Below are 17,230 nucleotides of genomic sequence, written 5' to 3' on the forward strand. Positions count from 1 at the left end.
CTCCGCCACTTCCCGCTCACCGTTTGCCACTTTCCGCTCGCTGTCCGCCACTTTCCGCTAGTAGCCATGCCCCCCAGCCCCTACACACCGCCGGGCAACGTATCTAGTGCGGGGTGCGCTGGCAGTAACTGCTTGAGCAGATCCTGGAAAGGCGCGAAGCCCGGATCGCCGTTGGGCTACCTCCAGGTGCGGTAGATCCGGAGGAGGAGGAGCACGAGGACGGGGAGAACGTGGGGAGCGCTTGGGCCGCAGATTTGCAGGCGATCCTCCGTTCCAGTCAGAATCGGCGGCGGCGGCCAAGCACCGTCGTTTGCAGGAGGCGGAGGGGGTGGACGCGGTGGAAGTGGACGAGATGCTCGCGCATATGGATAAGGAGGAGGAGCCTAAGCCCTCCGACGCGCCCAACTACCCGGCACCCAGCACAGACATCGTGGACATCTTCGATGTTGAAGCTTAATTTAGGCTAGCGTGGTGTACGTACACTAGTAGAAAAAGGGTCAAATGTGAAGCACATTAGTGCCGGTTTGATTTTGAGCCGGCACTAATGTGTCCATTAGTGCCAGTTCCAACGGCTAGGCGGGCGGAGATCATTAGTACCGGTTCGTGAGCAACCTTTAGTACCGGTTCGTGTCACGAACCGGTACTAATGAGGCTGCGTCAGGCTGTGGTCAGGCTGGGGCCCCACGGGCACCTTTAGTACCGGTTCGTGCCATGAACCGGTACTAAAGTTTCTTAGTAAGCTGTTTTTTAGTCCCACCTCGCGAAGAGAGAGGCACTAGGAGCGGTTTATAAGCCCTGAGTGCAGAGACGATGAAGGAGAGGCGCAATGCTCATCTGCATGTTGCTTAGCTTTAAGCCTTGAGGAATAGTGTAGACTGCACGGAACTATGTGCAGTGCAGTTTGCACTATTCTGAAAGGCTTGAAGCTAATTAACGAGTATTGTGCCTCTTTTTTATCTTTAATAACTTATTACAACTCCGGACTTCTTGTGTTACGGCAAAAACTGGACGCACTTCGTGTACAAACTGGACAATCTCTTTCGAAGTATCAGGGTTTCTGACGAGAACTCATCTATTACATGGGCACTTCATTTTTTTAAACTTATTATAACTCCAGACTTTTTTGCGTTCCGTACACACCATTCAAAGCGACGTCATCAATTTCCAACACGTTCTGACATCATTTGCTGTTTTTCAGTCATTTACGGATTTCTTTAGAAAGCTAAATGACGGTGGAATTGAAAATCACTACAAAATGAACTCTAAAAATGTTGGAACTTGGCATGGTATCATCATTTCGCCCGCATAGCATGTGCAAAAGAGTAGAGAGGGTCACGGCGAAAACTGGACACACCTCGTGTACAAACTGGACAATCTCTTTCGGAGTATCAGGGTTTCGGACGAGAACTCATCTGTTACACGGGCACTTCAATGTTTTTTAAACTTATTTGAACTCCAGCCTATTTTTGCGTTCAGGATGCATTATTCAAAGCGACGTCATCAATTTTCAACGCGTTCTGACATCATTTGCTGTTTTTCAGTCATTTACCGATTTGTTTAGGGAGCTAAATGACGGTGAAATTGAAAATCACTACAAAATGAACTCTGAAAATGTTGGAACTTGGCATGGTATCATCATTCCGCCCGCATAGCATGTGCAAAAGAGTAGAGAGGGTCACGGCGAAAACTGGACGCACCTCGTGTACAAACTGGACAATCTCTTTTGGAGTATCAGGGTTTCGGACGAGAACTCATCTGTTACAGGGGCACCTCAATGTTTTTTAAACTTATTTGAACTCCAGCCTATTTTTGCGTTCAGTATGCATCATTCAAAGCGACGTCATCAATTTCCAACACGTTCTGACATCATTTGCTGTTTTTCAGTCATTTACCGATTTGTTTAGAGAGCTAAATGACGGTGAAATTGAAAATCACTACAAAATGAACTCTGCAAATGTTGGAACTTGGCATGGTATCATCATTTCGCCCGCATAGCATGTGCAAAAGAGTAGACAGGGTCACGGCGAAAACTGGACGCACCTCGTGTACAAACTGGACAATCTCTTTCGGAGTATCAGGGTTTCGGACGAGAACTCGTCTGTTAGACGGGCACTTCAATGTTTTTTAAACTTATTTGAACTCCAGCCTATTTTTGCGTTCACTAAGCATCATTCAAAGCGACGTCGTCAATTTCCAACACGTTCTGACATCATTTGCTGTTTTTCAGTCATTTACCGATTTGTTTAGAAAGCTAAATGACGGTGAAATTGAAAAACACTACAAAATGAACTCTGAAAATGTTGGAACTTGGCATGGTATCATCATTTCGCCCGCATAGCATGTGCAAAAGAGTAGAGAGGGTCACGGCGAAAACTGGACACACCTCGTGTACAAACTGGACAATCTCTTTCGGAGTATCAGGGTTTCGGACGAGAACTCATCTGTTACACGGGCACTTCAATGTTTTTTAAACTTATTTGAACTCCAGCCTATTTTTGCGTTTAGGATGCATTATTCAAAGCGACGTCATCAATTTTCAACGCGTTCTGACATCATTTGCTGTTTTTCAGTCATTTACCGATTTGTTTAGGGAGCTAAATGACGGTGAAATTGAAAATCACTACAAAATGAACTCTGAAAATGTTGGAACTTGGCATGGTATCATCATTCCGCCCGCATAGCATGTGCAAAAGAGTAGAGAGGGTCACGGCGAAAACTGGACGCACCTCGTGTACAAACTGGACAATCTCTTTTGGAGTATCAGGGTTTCGGACGAGAACTCATCTGTTACAGGGGCACCTCAATGTTTTTTAAACTTATTTGAACTCCAGCCTATTTTTGCGTTCAGTATGCATCATTCAAAGCGACGTCATCAATTTCCAACACGTTCTGACATCATTTGCTGTTTTTCAGTCATTTACCGATTTGTTTAGAGAGCTAAATGACGGTGAAATTGAAAATCACTACAAAATGAATAGTAGAAAATAAATAATGCAAAAAAGAAAAAAAAACTATATAATTTTTTTATATTCATAAAGAAACTAAATACAACAAAAAAAATTACTCGAAAATAAATAGAAGAAAATTATATAAAAAATTGTTGGGGCGCTGTCCGCTGGGCCTGCCAACCCTAGGGTTTGCAAATACAGGCCCAGAAGGGCAAGCAGGCTCAACGGGCAGCGCGCCAGAGTTAGGCCCAGAAGCCTGCTATAGAGAGGAGTTCGAGACAGCAGCCGCGCCGGGGCTTTTAAACTGGTGCGGGCGCCCCTCGGCTAGCGAGGTGGGACTAAACTTGTCCGCACCGCTCCTGCGCCAGCGCACACCTTTAGTACCGGGTCGTGGCTCCAACCGATACTAAAGGGGGGCCTTTAGTACCGGTTGGAGCCAATAACCGGTACTAAAGGGGCAGTTTCCCGCCCCTTGGCCTGGCGAAAATTGGCCTTTAGTACCGGTTGGTGGCTCCAACCGGTACTAAAGGCCCCTCCTATATATAACACTTACGAAAAATTCAGTTTCATCGACCACCTCTTCTTCTCCAACTACTTTGCGTGACATCGCCCCCGCCCCCGCCGCGCGCCGTCGCCCCCGCCGCTCGTTGTCGCCGTCGCCCTCACTGCCCGTCGTCGTCGTCACCGCCGTCGCCCGCACCACCCGTCGTCGCCCCCGCCGCCCGTCGCCGCCGCCCCGTACCACGCCGCCGTCTCGATCGCGCCGTCGCCCCCGGCCTGCCGCTCGTCGTCGCGCCGTCCCCGTCGCATCGCCGTCTCGCGCCGCCGCCCGTATGCCGCCGCCCCCCGCTCGTACACACACACACACACATATATTGTTTTTACTTATTTTCTGTTTTCTGTTGTTTAGATTAATGTTAGATAAATTACGTAAATAAGAATGTTAGATGAATTATATGGAAAAGATGTTAAATATTAATGTTAATTTTAGATGAATTAGCTAGATATTAATTAGGTATATATATATGAGATTTGAACTAGTTGAATTAATATAAGTAGTTTATTTTTAGTATGAAAATTAATAGAACAAGTTTATTTTTAGTAAGAAAATTTAGGTATATGAGATTATTTAAACTAGTTGAATTAATATAACTAGTTTATTTTTAGTAAATGCTTAGTTGAACTAGTTGAATTAGTAGAACTAGTTTATTTTTAGTAAGAAAATTTAGGTAGATGAGATTTGATGATCAAATTAAAATATTACTATATATATAGCTACTTTATATATTTTAGTAAGAAAATTAATAGAACTAGTTTATTTTTAGTAAATTCTTAGTTGAATTAGTTGAATTAATAGAACTAGTTTATTTTTAGTAATAAAATTTAGATATCTGAGATTTGATGATCGAATTAAAATATTACTATATGGAACTAGCTACTTTATTTTAGTAAGAAAATTAATAGAACACGTTTATTTTTATTAAATGCTTAGTTGAATTAATAGAACTAGTTGAACTAATAGAAGTAGTTGAATTAGTTGAATTAATAGAACTAGTTGAACTAATAGAAGTAGTTGAATTAGTTGAATTAATAGAACTAGTAAGTGTTTAATGTTTCACCTATATGAACATAGGAAATGTCATCTGACGACGAAAAATATTTCATTAAGTGCGAATTCTGTGAAGACCAGCGCGGCCTGTGCAACAGAAATTTCCTTGTTGATGATAGGCGCTTCAGCATCAAGCTGGATGAGACCTTCGAAGTGGATACAGTAAGTCACAACGACAAGTCTTTTTTCGTAATTAAGCATGACTTATATATGCTTCATTTGTTTCAACTTATATTTTTAAATTTTCACTATTCTACTAGCGCATCCCCTGCCATGCAAGAATTTTTGTCTTGGATAAGATAGGTTTCAGTGCTATGAAAACTATGGAGGTAAAGAGAGTTTACCTGAAGACCGAGCATGCTGGTTATACTTTCAACGTCAAATTATACAATGCAGACACGTACACCTATTTTGAATGCAAAACTTGGCAAGCACTATGCAAGGCTTATGCATTTGAGCCTGATATGGTTATCACCTTTGATATTCGTCCGGAAGATGATATTGAAGGTAATAGAGACATCTGGGTCGATGTGCAGACGCCTCCAGTTCTACCATTATGTGAGTTTCTCAACCATATTTATGTCTTTGATATTGTTTATTCAAAAATAGTTCACAACTAATTTCTATTGACAGCTTATTTCCATTCAAGCAAACATGTCCGGTGCTTGGTAGACATGACCTACTACTATCCCGGAGCTGAACTAAACTGCGAGGAGATAAGTCATTATGTTTCATGGCTTGAGGATCTTGATGCTGTTAAGAGAAATCATTTTCCTGAATTTGAAAATCTTAGTACTCAAAACGTGCGACCAATAGTGATCGTATTGAACTACGGTCACATGTATTTAGGAAAGATGGTAAGATTTTTACTATTAGTCCTCAGTGCATCTTTTGCATACATTATTTTTCAAGCTAAACTTTCATTGCTAAGTATATTAATTACTATACGATGTTCTTCAACAGGGACTCCCGATGACAGTTGTGCCTCAGTGGATCGAGACTAAAGGTCGCATGTCAATTGTTAGCTTACGGCCAAGATATCCTACAGTGCACATGAGTGCATTCAGGATTTCTGAAAGCGATGAATGCTTAATAGTGAAAGATCGGAGCAAAATTGTTAACGATCGCAGAGAAGTACTAGGGGGCAGCAATCAGAAGCGCAGCCCACGATTAGGAGACAGGTTCATCTGCATGCTCCAATATGATGAATCAGGAGAGCTATACATGTTCTATGCTATTTTACCTGAGAGAGAGCAGCAGGAGTGATTTAGCTAGTTATCATGCTCTTAGTACTTGTTGTCCTCTCATGCGTGTCCGTGTTCTTCGTCCTGAACTTAATCTCAAAAAGTGATTTGCTTTTGTGGTGTTATGAACGCTTATAATATGATGATGATGATGATGATGATGATGAGTTATTATATCATTTATGAAAGAAACCGCATATTAGTTTCAACTGGATGGATCCTAGCTAAGTGATCAAGTATATGCCATATCCATATTACTTAGATCACTAAGTGATCAAGTATATGCCATATCCATATTACTTAGATCACTAAGTGATCAAGTAATATGGATATGGCATATACTTGATCACTTAGCTATAGGATCCACATGCATCCAGTCGAAACTAATCTGCGGTACTTTCACCTAATGATTTAACAACTCATTATAATGTAAAACAATCACTAAATTAAATTGAAAACACAAAACTAAAGGAAAAATAAAAATTAAAACCAAAACACACCCAAACATTTAGTACCGGTTGGTGTTACCAACCGGTACTAATGTCCTACACGCACCCGGGCCTGGCTCGTGCCACGTGGTGGCACGTTAGCGCCGGTTCGTGCCAAACCGGTACTAAAGGGGGGGGCTTTAGTCTCCACTCCATAGTGCCGGTTGCAGAACCGGCACTAAAGGCCCTTACGAACCGGTGATAAAGGCCGGTTCTGCACTAGTGGTAGTACGAGGAACTCTTTTGCATGGTTTGTATGGATTTGAGAGATGAAATATGAGACACACGGATGCGTTGGAGAAAGTATGAGGTGTGACCGATGAGTGACCGTGGACGCGTTCGCTGGCGTTTGAGGGCAAGGATTTGCCCAGTCTAGTTGTAGACGCTCTTAGACTCCGCGCGTGAATCCTGATGGTGGTACATGGCAATTTTCATGAAGCACGCTGTTTGCTCTCATGCACCTTCACAATCGTTCGCTCCATGCACCCTTCTAAAGGAATGACCCCGTATGTAGCATGACAACTCTCTAGATATAGCATGGTAATTAGTGAATGCATATGCAACTACTTTAGCATGACAACTCGACATGTTGTAGCATGATAATTCCTGAACACGTGGGTCCTTGAAAAGCGTGACAATTCTTTCTACTGCAGCATATAAAGAAAATTGAAACACATGACAATTTTCTCTGTTGTATCATGACAAAAAAAAATTAGCATGGCAAATCGTTCTGTTACAACACGGCAAATCTCACCGGAGTGATTTACGGGAACGCTCTCCGTGTGACGATGGTCGCTCGAATGCTTCTTTCTTCCGCGCGCTGTCCAGTCGAGGCCGAAAGCCCGGTGCCGCCGGCGGTGCCTTTCAGCGCATACCCTCGCTGCGCCCCCCGACATGTATTCCTCCTCCCCCTCCTTTCCACCGCCCCCGTCTCGAGGTGTCCACGCGCCATGCATATTCTTCCGCCGACCCTTGTCATGCCCGGACCAAAGCTGCCTACATGGATCCAAAGACAGGCAGAAATTTTCTAACCAGAATTAAACTAGCAATTAACAGCCAACGACCATCTCCTGGTGTGTGTGAACCGTGGCACGCAGGAGTACTCCGTACGTAGGCCGGGGTGGTGGATTAGTACGTTTGTTCTACTCATCACCCGCTGATGGGGGCTGTTGTTTGGAGCCTCTCTGGTGGAGGTTTTCGCGGTGGATGCATCCGGCGTGCCGATGGGTGACGGACGGAACGGGAATTGGATCCCTCGCTGTCACGCCCCCACGCTGCGGTCCCCGTACGACGTGACCAACTACCACCCCCCACCTCCGCCGTCTGCTAGCTCCTCTCCCCGGTGGCTTGTATATGTACGTGTAGTATGTGCTACGTGTTGTGCACGCCGCTTAATTAGTTACCGACTGGAATTTTGTATGGTGCTCTATCTACGTATGATGCTTGCAATGGAGGATTCCCTCTTTGCAGGCGTGTTGTTACTGCCTGGCTCTCCCCGTCGCGGCCACGAACATGTACCAAGCCATGTGTTCCAACAGGCGGCTACACTGGCACCGCCGCTAGAATCTACTCCCTCCGTCTCATAATGTAAGACGTTTTTGACACTACACTAGTATAAAAAACGTCCTATATTATGGGACGAGGGAGTAACTAGCAGGAGTAGCACGTACGTGTAGCTCGGCCTGCCATGCTCATCTGTATGGTTTGACAAACTATTTTTCAGTGAAAGCGCCGTGGGGGTGCCCTTTTGCCTGATGTTACCGGAGAAAAGGAGCGGTGGAGCGTCGCCCGACGGCTCACCGGGAGAACTTCACCTCCGTCCGGCGTCCTGCATGTGGTGATTTCTTTCACATGCTCGTGCGTACGTACGTGTGGGGGAAGGCAGGTGCAGGAATCCTGGTTGTCTCGTCCGGAGCGGCGTGCGGTGTCGAGTGGGGATTGAGGACTCGCGCTCGCCGGAATAATTAAAGCGGACGACCCGGGGCCGGAGGGCGAACTCGCGTACCTTTCAGATCGGTTGGTGTTCAAAGTGTCAAAGTTGCTCCGGATTTGCTGCGCCGGCCAAAGAGCACAGCTGAGAATGAACTTCAGCTACAAGTTACTGTTGTACTACTCAAGCTCATAAGGCCAACTCCACCGCGCGACCCCAAACGGACGTCCGTTTTGTCCGGATTCTGTCTGTTTGGGTAGGGCAATGGGGTCGTGTCCGGGCGTGTCCTGGGATGCGGTGGCCGTGCGTCCAGCGCGCCGCCGCATCCGTTTGCCCCATCCTGTCCGTCAGGGCAAAAACTGCCCATATTTTCATCAAAACTAGTTTGCACGTCCAAATATTTGTCTGAAAATTAAAATAGTTTTACAACCCAATTGAAATTGTCTCTAATAAAATAGTTCTACAACCAAATCAAAATTGTCTTGACTGACATAAAATGAACCAATACGTGTATTGGTTGCCAATGTGATCCCACACGTGCTCAACCAAGTCATTTTGAAGATTCACTCCGTGAGCTGCGTGAATTGAGCCCCTGCACCAAGACCTGGCCACATTTGAACAATTTGTCCAATTCCACCGTGAGCTGCGTGATTGGGTCATGAGCAACCACTCCCTCTCGGATACGATTGAACACATGCCTTGCCATTCGAAAACGGCGACGGAATTTATCCGGCTTGAAGAGCGGGGTGTTGGAAAAGTAATCGGCATAGAGCAGTGTGTGGCCTCTCTCCCTGTTGCGGTTCAGGTTCGGAGCACGGCCAGGGACTGGCCCCTGTACCGAGGAAGCTGCCGTTGAATGTGGTCGTGAACGACCAATGCAACCACCACAAGATCTTCATCATCCGACGACGAATCGCCCGATGAACAAAGGAAGTGATGGCAGAAAAACTCATCTCCACTGTCCATACCTTTGTGGGCAAAATGTCGAACACCTTGCGGTCGTGGTGGCAAAGAGGCCGCGATGATCACCTCGACGCAGCAGGGGTGGTTGCCGGCCGGCTACTAGCCGCTCTGGAGCTCTCGTGGTACGCCGTGGTACGTCGCCGGCGGTTGTGTCCCCTCTGCCACCGGCAAAGACGGCGACGGCCAAACCTCCTCCGATCGACGGCCAAAACTACGGCGAAAGCTCGGGCGTGTTGGCGGCCATGTCAAGACATTGTTTGGTATGGACGCCCGTGGCAGGAGGTGACCGGAGAATAGCGGCGGCGCCGGCGGGGGGCGGGGCGGGGAGAGGGGGTGGAGGCGTTGGAAGCGAAGGGACTGCTAGTGTCCCCGACAGGCGGGCCACGAGAGGACAAGGGCGTGCGGCGAGCCCGTCCGCGCGATGTCCGTTTGACCCCAAACTCGGCGCAAGTTTGGCCGGGATGGGTCGAAAACGGACGGAATCCGGATATTTGTCCGTTTGAGGCCGCGCGTTGGGCCGCGCTATTCGTCTGTTCTACACCAAATAGACACACCCGGACAAGATGGGGTCGCGCGGTGGAGTTGGGCTAAGATTATCCGGAGAGCAAAAAGTGCACCGCCAGCTAGCTGAATATGTTCACCACGTTCATAGCTAACTGAGAGTAAGTAAGGACGGGCGGCGTAGAGGATCCAGGATTCAAACGATGGCACTTTGGGTCTAATTTAACCGGTACGGCTTGCGATCTACTCCTCGTACTTGTGTTGCCAGCCAATGGCAAGGCCGGCTCACAACTCAGAGCCGGTGGCACCAATCATTAGTGACAAGCCGTTTGATTAACAACTCATAGCAAACCACGGGGGGACACGTAAACACCGTACTCGTCAACAGTCCAATGGGATCTGCATACATTTCCCCAAAAAAACGTACTCCTACGGCCTAAACAATCACCCGTCCGCCCAATCGCACGCCAATGACGGCATGGCACCTCGCGATCCGCACTCGTATTTTATCCTAAGCTACTGGACAATTTCTACGTGACCACTGTACAATGCCCAAGAGAAAGAGAACTCTTTTGACCAAGGCCCATACCCGTAGAAAATAGAGGTAGCGGCCCTTATTATATCTTGGCGCTGCAAGTAGACCCTAGTCCTGTCACTTGTCATTGTTGTCAAGATGGCCCCGTAGGGAGTATATATACTAATATACAATACAATATTGTTGCCAATTTTGAGCTGCCCGCTTGATTCTGCTGAGCTGCGAAATGGCAGCACAGGTACAATTATTAGGTCTATTTATAAGCGTTCTCAGGCGCATGCTTGCAAGGAGCGATCCAAACTGGCCAGATGTATCTTGCCTGCGCAGCGCGGGAACCTCTTTCCTGGCCTCCTTTTGGTATGGATCCAACGGCGAGGGGTTTGCTCTTCGGGGCAACGAAGGGATGCCATGGCGGCAAGCAAATAAACTAGTCCTGAATCGTGAGTTCTGATGCCCCCATCACATGACCTCACGTACAACCGAACCGGCGTTTTGGAAGCATGCAGGCTCGATTGCCAGGGGAGAAAGAAAGTACACCCAATGCTGACAAGAGAGAGACTCGGCAGGAGGGAAGGGAAGATTCCCCCTCCTTTTTATTTATTTATTCCGGAAAAGTGGCTTTGCGAGGACGAGGGAAAATGTGACATCTTGGGAGAAGGAATCTCGCGTGCGGTGGTTGGCATCGGCGACAGTTCATGCGGCTGGACGTTGCGGGGCGTGGTGCAGAGCATCTGTCGCCGGTTATCTCTACTCCTAATGTCTTAGTTGGTAGTTTTCGTTCCGAATTTATTTTCGTCCCACTACTATTGTCGTGGAATTGTCACGGCAGATGTCCTCGTGCAAGGACTTAGTCGTGGAGCCATCGCAGCTAGGAAGCTTAAAGGGGTTAAACGGGACAAGGAACACAAGGGTTATACTGGTTCGGCCCCTTACGGTGAAGGTAAAAGCCTACGTCCAGTTGAGGTGGTATTGATTAGGGTTTCGACGACCAGGAGCTAAACCGTCCTGCCTGGTTATCGATTTTGCCCTTACTTGTCCCTAAACCGCCGCCGGGTCGTTTCTTTATATAGAGAGGTTGACGCTCAGCGGCTCTCAGAGTCCCGGCCGGCTCATAACAGTGTCCGGCTCGGACTCCTAACTATTCTTGCCTTACACTACAAGTTTCACCATAACGGCGGTTATCACTACGGGCCTTAAGCCATCTCCGGGTCTTAAGCCCATTATTGACCCGCCGTTTTCAAGTTTGGTACTGGGCTTCACGTGATGACCATCATGACGTAACCCGGCCCCTCCTGGGCGGGTGACTCCAATGGTTATATCCTCAACATTAGGCCCCAGATTGATTTGAACTGGTTCATGTCAATCTTCAATCCCTTTGAGAGAAAATCTTCCGGCTTATATTTGTGCGAAGGTTATAACCCGCCGTGACGTCATCTTCTGGATTCCTGGTAACCTGCCATGACGTCATCTTTCATTAAATTCATTTTTTTATTCTGTCATACTCCAACGGATCTTTATCTTTAATGGCCATCCCGAAAATCGAGGCGCTTCTGTGGTGAGATAATCACGCCTTGGCCTCCTCGTTTCTCGCGCCCACTTATCAGCCTCACCTTATAAATAGGCCCGGCCCGTAAGCCCTCATTTACTTATCTCCTCCATCGTCTTCCTCCTCTGGCGCCCGAGAGCTCGAGCTTCGCCGCCGCCGACACTCTCCTGGTATTCGTCAACCTCGGCCGCTGCATCACCCTGACCTGTCTAGAGAAACGGCGGCGACCTCCGCGACTCATCAGCACCCGTAAGTCTTTGCCACTCCATAGAGTAGATCCGCATTAGGGTTTTTGCTGTTCTCCCCTGTTCTTCGCAGTTCGTCGCCATTTCTTCACAATTTCTTCTACACGGCCCCCTTAGATCCAGAAACCATATAGAACTCGTGCGGCTGTGGTTTCGCACCCATTTTCAATAGTAGCATGTCCCCTTTACTTGCAAAGAGATCCCCTTAGAGCTCATGAACTTCTCTATATCAGCTTTTTAGGTCTAGAATTTTTTTCTTTCCAGTCGATCGTTTGATCCAAAATAATTACTGCGGTCTGTGAAACTTGTTTGCGCCACACTTAGTCAAAAATTGCATCTGTTAGCTATGGCGGCTCATATCTCCGGCTTAAGAGAGGCCATGCGCTGTGAAATTTCCGGCTTATTTATGATAGAGTTTTAAACAACCTGAATTACTCACGATGCCCACAGCGGCTTAGATAACCCGACACAATCAGCGATATGTCATTAGGCCCCTTCATAAGCCGCCATCTTGAATACTGAACTGTAAACTTCCTCCGGCTTATAGTTGAACCGGACATTTCCTTTTGTCATAGGCTTTCGTCTTTCACAATGCCGCCCAAGGCTCCCAAGGCACCCATCACATGCAACTGGATGAGCTCCAACGTTACTGATGATACTTTAGCTGATTTCGTGAAAATGGGTTATCTGCCAAAAAAGGAGGTCATGTCCTATCGTGCCCCTGACCCGTCGGAAGAAAGACCTCAACCAAGAGATGGCGAGGTTGTGATATTTGCTGATCACATGAGCCGGGGCTTCGCACCGCCCGGCTCAAAATTCTTTAGGGATGTTCTGAACTTCTTCGATCTGCGGCCGCAAGACATAGGACCCAATTCCGTGTCAAATATTTGCAACTTTCAAGTATTCTGCGAAGTATATCTTGGAGAAGAGCCCAACCTACTGCTCTTTAGGGAGCTGTTTTATCTGAACCGCCAGAACAAGTGCGCCAACGGGCCGAGCTTGGAACTTGGTGGAATCTCCATTCAACGACGGAGAGATTGCCTCTTTCCTTATGCTGAGCCGCCAAGCCACCCAAAGGACTGGAACCAGACATGGTTCTACTGCCAGGATACTTCTCCGGCTGATGAGAACCCTCTGCCCGGCTTTCACGCCCTGCGTCTGGAACCAAATCACCCCCTGCCAGACAAACTATCTCAAGCTGAGCGTCAACCACTGATCCCCACCATCAACAAGATTAAGGCTCTTCTGGGAAATGGCCTCAACGGCATTGATCTGGTCCGGGTCTGGATTTCTTGGCGGGTGATCCCCTTGAGCCGCCGCCCCGGCTTAATGTGTGATTACACGGGCCGGAAGGATGACCCTCTGCGGCACAGCCCCAACGATCTACCTGAGGACGTCGTGGACGACATGACCAAGTCCCTCTTGAACGAGAGCTTAGCAGACTGCGGGAGGACCGGCTTAAACCCCTTCTGCCAAGCTAACCCGGCTCTGGCGGTAAGCTACCAATCTGAGCACTTTACTTTCCATTTTAACAGTTTTCGTTTTAACTTCAAGGAAACCTTTATTGCATTTTTTCAGGCTAATGACAAGTTCTGGAAGGTCAAGTATGACCATGAGGCTGCTAAAAAAGCCAGGAAGGCTAAGAAAGCCGCCAGGAGAGCCCCTCCCCGCAAGAAGGGAAGTAGGCCTAGCGCCTTAGAGCTGCTTCAGTTGGATGATAGCTCCGAGTCAGAGGTAGCTCTTGATTCTTTAGACTCTTCTTTTGTTCTTCGTCTGTTTTTTAACCACCTTATTGACTTGATCATCCGCAGGATGATACCGGAGCGAGTAACCCGGTGACTGAAGAGGTAACTATACTTTCCTCCGACTCGGACCCCTTGCCAAGACTGAAAGTCCGAAGAGTAACCCGGAAAGTAAGATTTTCGCATCCTTTAGCTTATCAAGATCCTCAATTTCTTTTGAAGCAGCAGATTCATGAGAGCCGGAGGCAAACCCGAGCCAGCAAGGATGCAGACCTCTCCTCCGGCTTACCCGAGGCATCCAGAAAGCGCCGGACTGAGGTTATCTCGAACTTATACCCTTTTCATCCTTTAGCGGGCGTCACCCGTCAACCACTCAATTCGTCTGATTCAAACTACCAGGAAACTTCACCTTCCTCTGGTGACTCCATGCAATCTAACCTGCCGGCTTTCAAGACCGCACCCGGGTAATGATAATCATCTCATTTGTGCTTATCTTATCTATGTTTTTTGTACTAACCTTTTGTCCTTTCAGTGCTCAAGCAAAGCTCAGCAAGAGAGCGAAGAAAACTAAGCCGGTCGAAGAGCCAGTCTTGACTGAACCGGAGGCTTCTGCTCATGAGCCGCCGTCTGCCTCAGCCCCTGAAACCACCGCTCCAACTGACGAGCAAGTCATAGAGGGTTCTAATAACCCGGAGATCCCCAGCCCGGCTCAACCAGTCGATGACCCGGACGTTGTAATCACCCGGACAGAGTTTGTCGAGCCGGGGAGACCCACTGTGCTGGCTAAATGCTCTGCCAAGGAAGAGCTGCTAGAGCACCGCAGGGCCAAGCTGGACATCACCAACTATGCTAACTTGAGCATTGGAGATATCGTCTCCGGCTATGTTAACCAGGTGCACAACAGCCGGGACCTGGAGATTGACATGGTAAAGCAGATACAGCAAAAATCTGAGGTACAACTCGCTTGCTTACTCCATAGTCATTCTTACCATGCTAGCCCCCAAGTCTATTACTTATGATAGAATATGTTGTAGACTTAACTTCCGGCTTACCTTCATGATCCGGCAATTATAAATAGAATCTTTCAGCATACATTAGCCCCCAAGTGCCAAGTGTCTGTGCTTGCAGAGTGCTTGGGACTTTAATATTGCATGATAACTTCTTAAACTGTAACCCGGAATCTATACAGGCTGCCTGCAAAACATTGGAATCTGAAATCTCTGAACTGAAGAACCGCCTGAAGACTCAGGAAACTGAGACCCGGAAGGCCAATGCCAAATTTGAGTTCAGTGTTGCTGCACAGGAAAAGCTGAAGAAGAAATTTGAAACGGAAAGAAAGACTTGGGCCGAGGAGAGAACTGCCTTGCTCAGCCGGGCCGAACAAGCAGAAGCTGCTCTGACTGAGCGAACCGCCGAACTCTCCGGCTTAAAACGCCATGTGTCACAGATGGTCTCCGCAATCTTCGATGAGTCATTTTGCCAGCCTTTAACAAGTTTGGATGTTTGCTGTCTTATAAGTCCCACCATTGCCATTCAGCTCACCTGACTTTGTTAAACAGGTCCCAGAAGCTCCAACCTGAATCAGAGTGTTCTGACCAAGCTGAAGGCCATGTACACATTGGTGGAGCAACTCTACACCGGGTCACAGCGTGCGTTAGCCGTTGTGGCTCTATCCAACGAGGTTCCGACTCACCTGGCGGACGTACTCAGGCGGCTTGCCGTTCTTCCTCAGCGCTTCCAAGAGCTAAGACGGGCCTCTGCAAGAGCCGGAGCTATAGCTGCGCTGAGCCGGGCCAAGGCTTTTCTCCCGGAGCTAGACCCGGCCGACATAGCTCTTGGATATCCCAGCCTGAAGGAAGATGGCACCCCCTTTGACCAGAAAGACTTCGCCGCCTGTGTGAAGAGCGTGCGCCCGGTGGCTACCCTGATTGGGAACGACATCGACCTTACCAAGTATCAGCCGGGCTATGACGCGGAAAATGAGAGGATCCCCACTCCACGCTATGAAGCAATCAGCTTGATCCCTCCGACTCGTAAGCATACCTTCGCCCCAGAAGTTGACCCGGCCGGGTTAATTGATGACGAGGCTCAATTTGAAGCTTTGAGCGGCATTGACTGGAAATCATCAACCTTCCAGGTCATGGAATCAGCCGGAGGAGCGGAGAGGGATGAGCCGGAAGCTTCGACCCAACAAACATCTTGATTTCCAGGCGGCTCATGGTTACACTTTAAAACAATGCCTCACCTTTTGGACTCGGGCAGTCTTGTAATAGAGTAGGACAAACACTTAATTCTGTCGTGCCATCGTGCACATGTTGAATGCTTAACCCCATTTAAGCTGCTTCTTCATATTCCTCCGGGTTATAATAGACCATTTATTTTCCTTAAGTTTGAAGAACTGTCTTTAACCATCCTGCATAGAAAACAAATCACAAGTCTCTGAGCGGCTTACCGCACTGAGAATTATAGACTTTATATATAACCCGGAATATGAACCAAAGTCACCAAAGACTGGCCCTCAATTATATCCTCGATGTAACCATAATAGCATACTTACAAGCCTTCAAGTATACTTCCGGTTTATGTAACCCGAATAATGAGATTAAGACCTCAACTCGGGTTCACCAGCATCGATAATGCTTATTGTATGCTAACAACATTGTTAACCAAAGTTAAGCCGGCGGAGCAAGAACCGCCGCACACTGTTGATATTATCAAAACAACTTGTTGCAAACCAAAAGATCAAAACTTAAGGGCTTCTGATTCGAATACGACCAGAGAACCGTCCCAAAGGGGTTAAGCTAAGATTCGAATGCGATCATATAGCCCCCAGTGGGTTTGGCGTTGCCGATCAAGAGGGTACCGACAGCTATGTTCTCTTAGGTTCGAATACGACCCATGTTTGAACAGGAAGCCCCCAAATGACTTTAAGAGTTGTTTAACGACGCTGATTCGAATACGATCCACGTCGGTTCCCAAAGGGGGTTGAACTATGATTCAAATATGATCAAGGAAAACTCCCCAATGAGCTCGGCAGTTTGGCAATCAAGTGGGTCTCGACAGCTATGTTCTCTTTGGTTCGAATACGACCTATGTTTGAACAGGAAGCCCCCAGGTGATTATATTGTTAACAGCTAGATTCGAATACGATCATAAGCCGGATCCACCTCCAAGTGACCATGTGATGTTGTAATGGAAATAACACGTTTACCTTTGGAGGAAAAAAAAAAGGACGGAGGTCCTGCTTTATTATTTATCATAATATATACATGGCTATAGAAATATGTACATTAAAAGAGCCGGTGGCTCAAGTGTAATAAGGCCGAAGCTGAGCTATGTTCCACGGCCGACGGGTCTCTTCCTCCGACTTACGTGAATCTTTGTGCTCCCGAACATCGATAAGGTAGTATGACCCGTTGTGCAAGTTCTTGCTGACCACAAAGGGCCCTTCCCAAGGCGGGGATAACTTGTGTGCATCT

Source organism: Aegilops tauschii, chromosome 1, assembly GCF_002575655.3.
Source record: "Aegilops tauschii subsp. strangulata cultivar AL8/78 chromosome 1, Aet v6.0, whole genome shotgun sequence".
NCBI lineage: Eukaryota > Viridiplantae > Streptophyta > Magnoliopsida > Poales > Poaceae > Aegilops > Aegilops tauschii.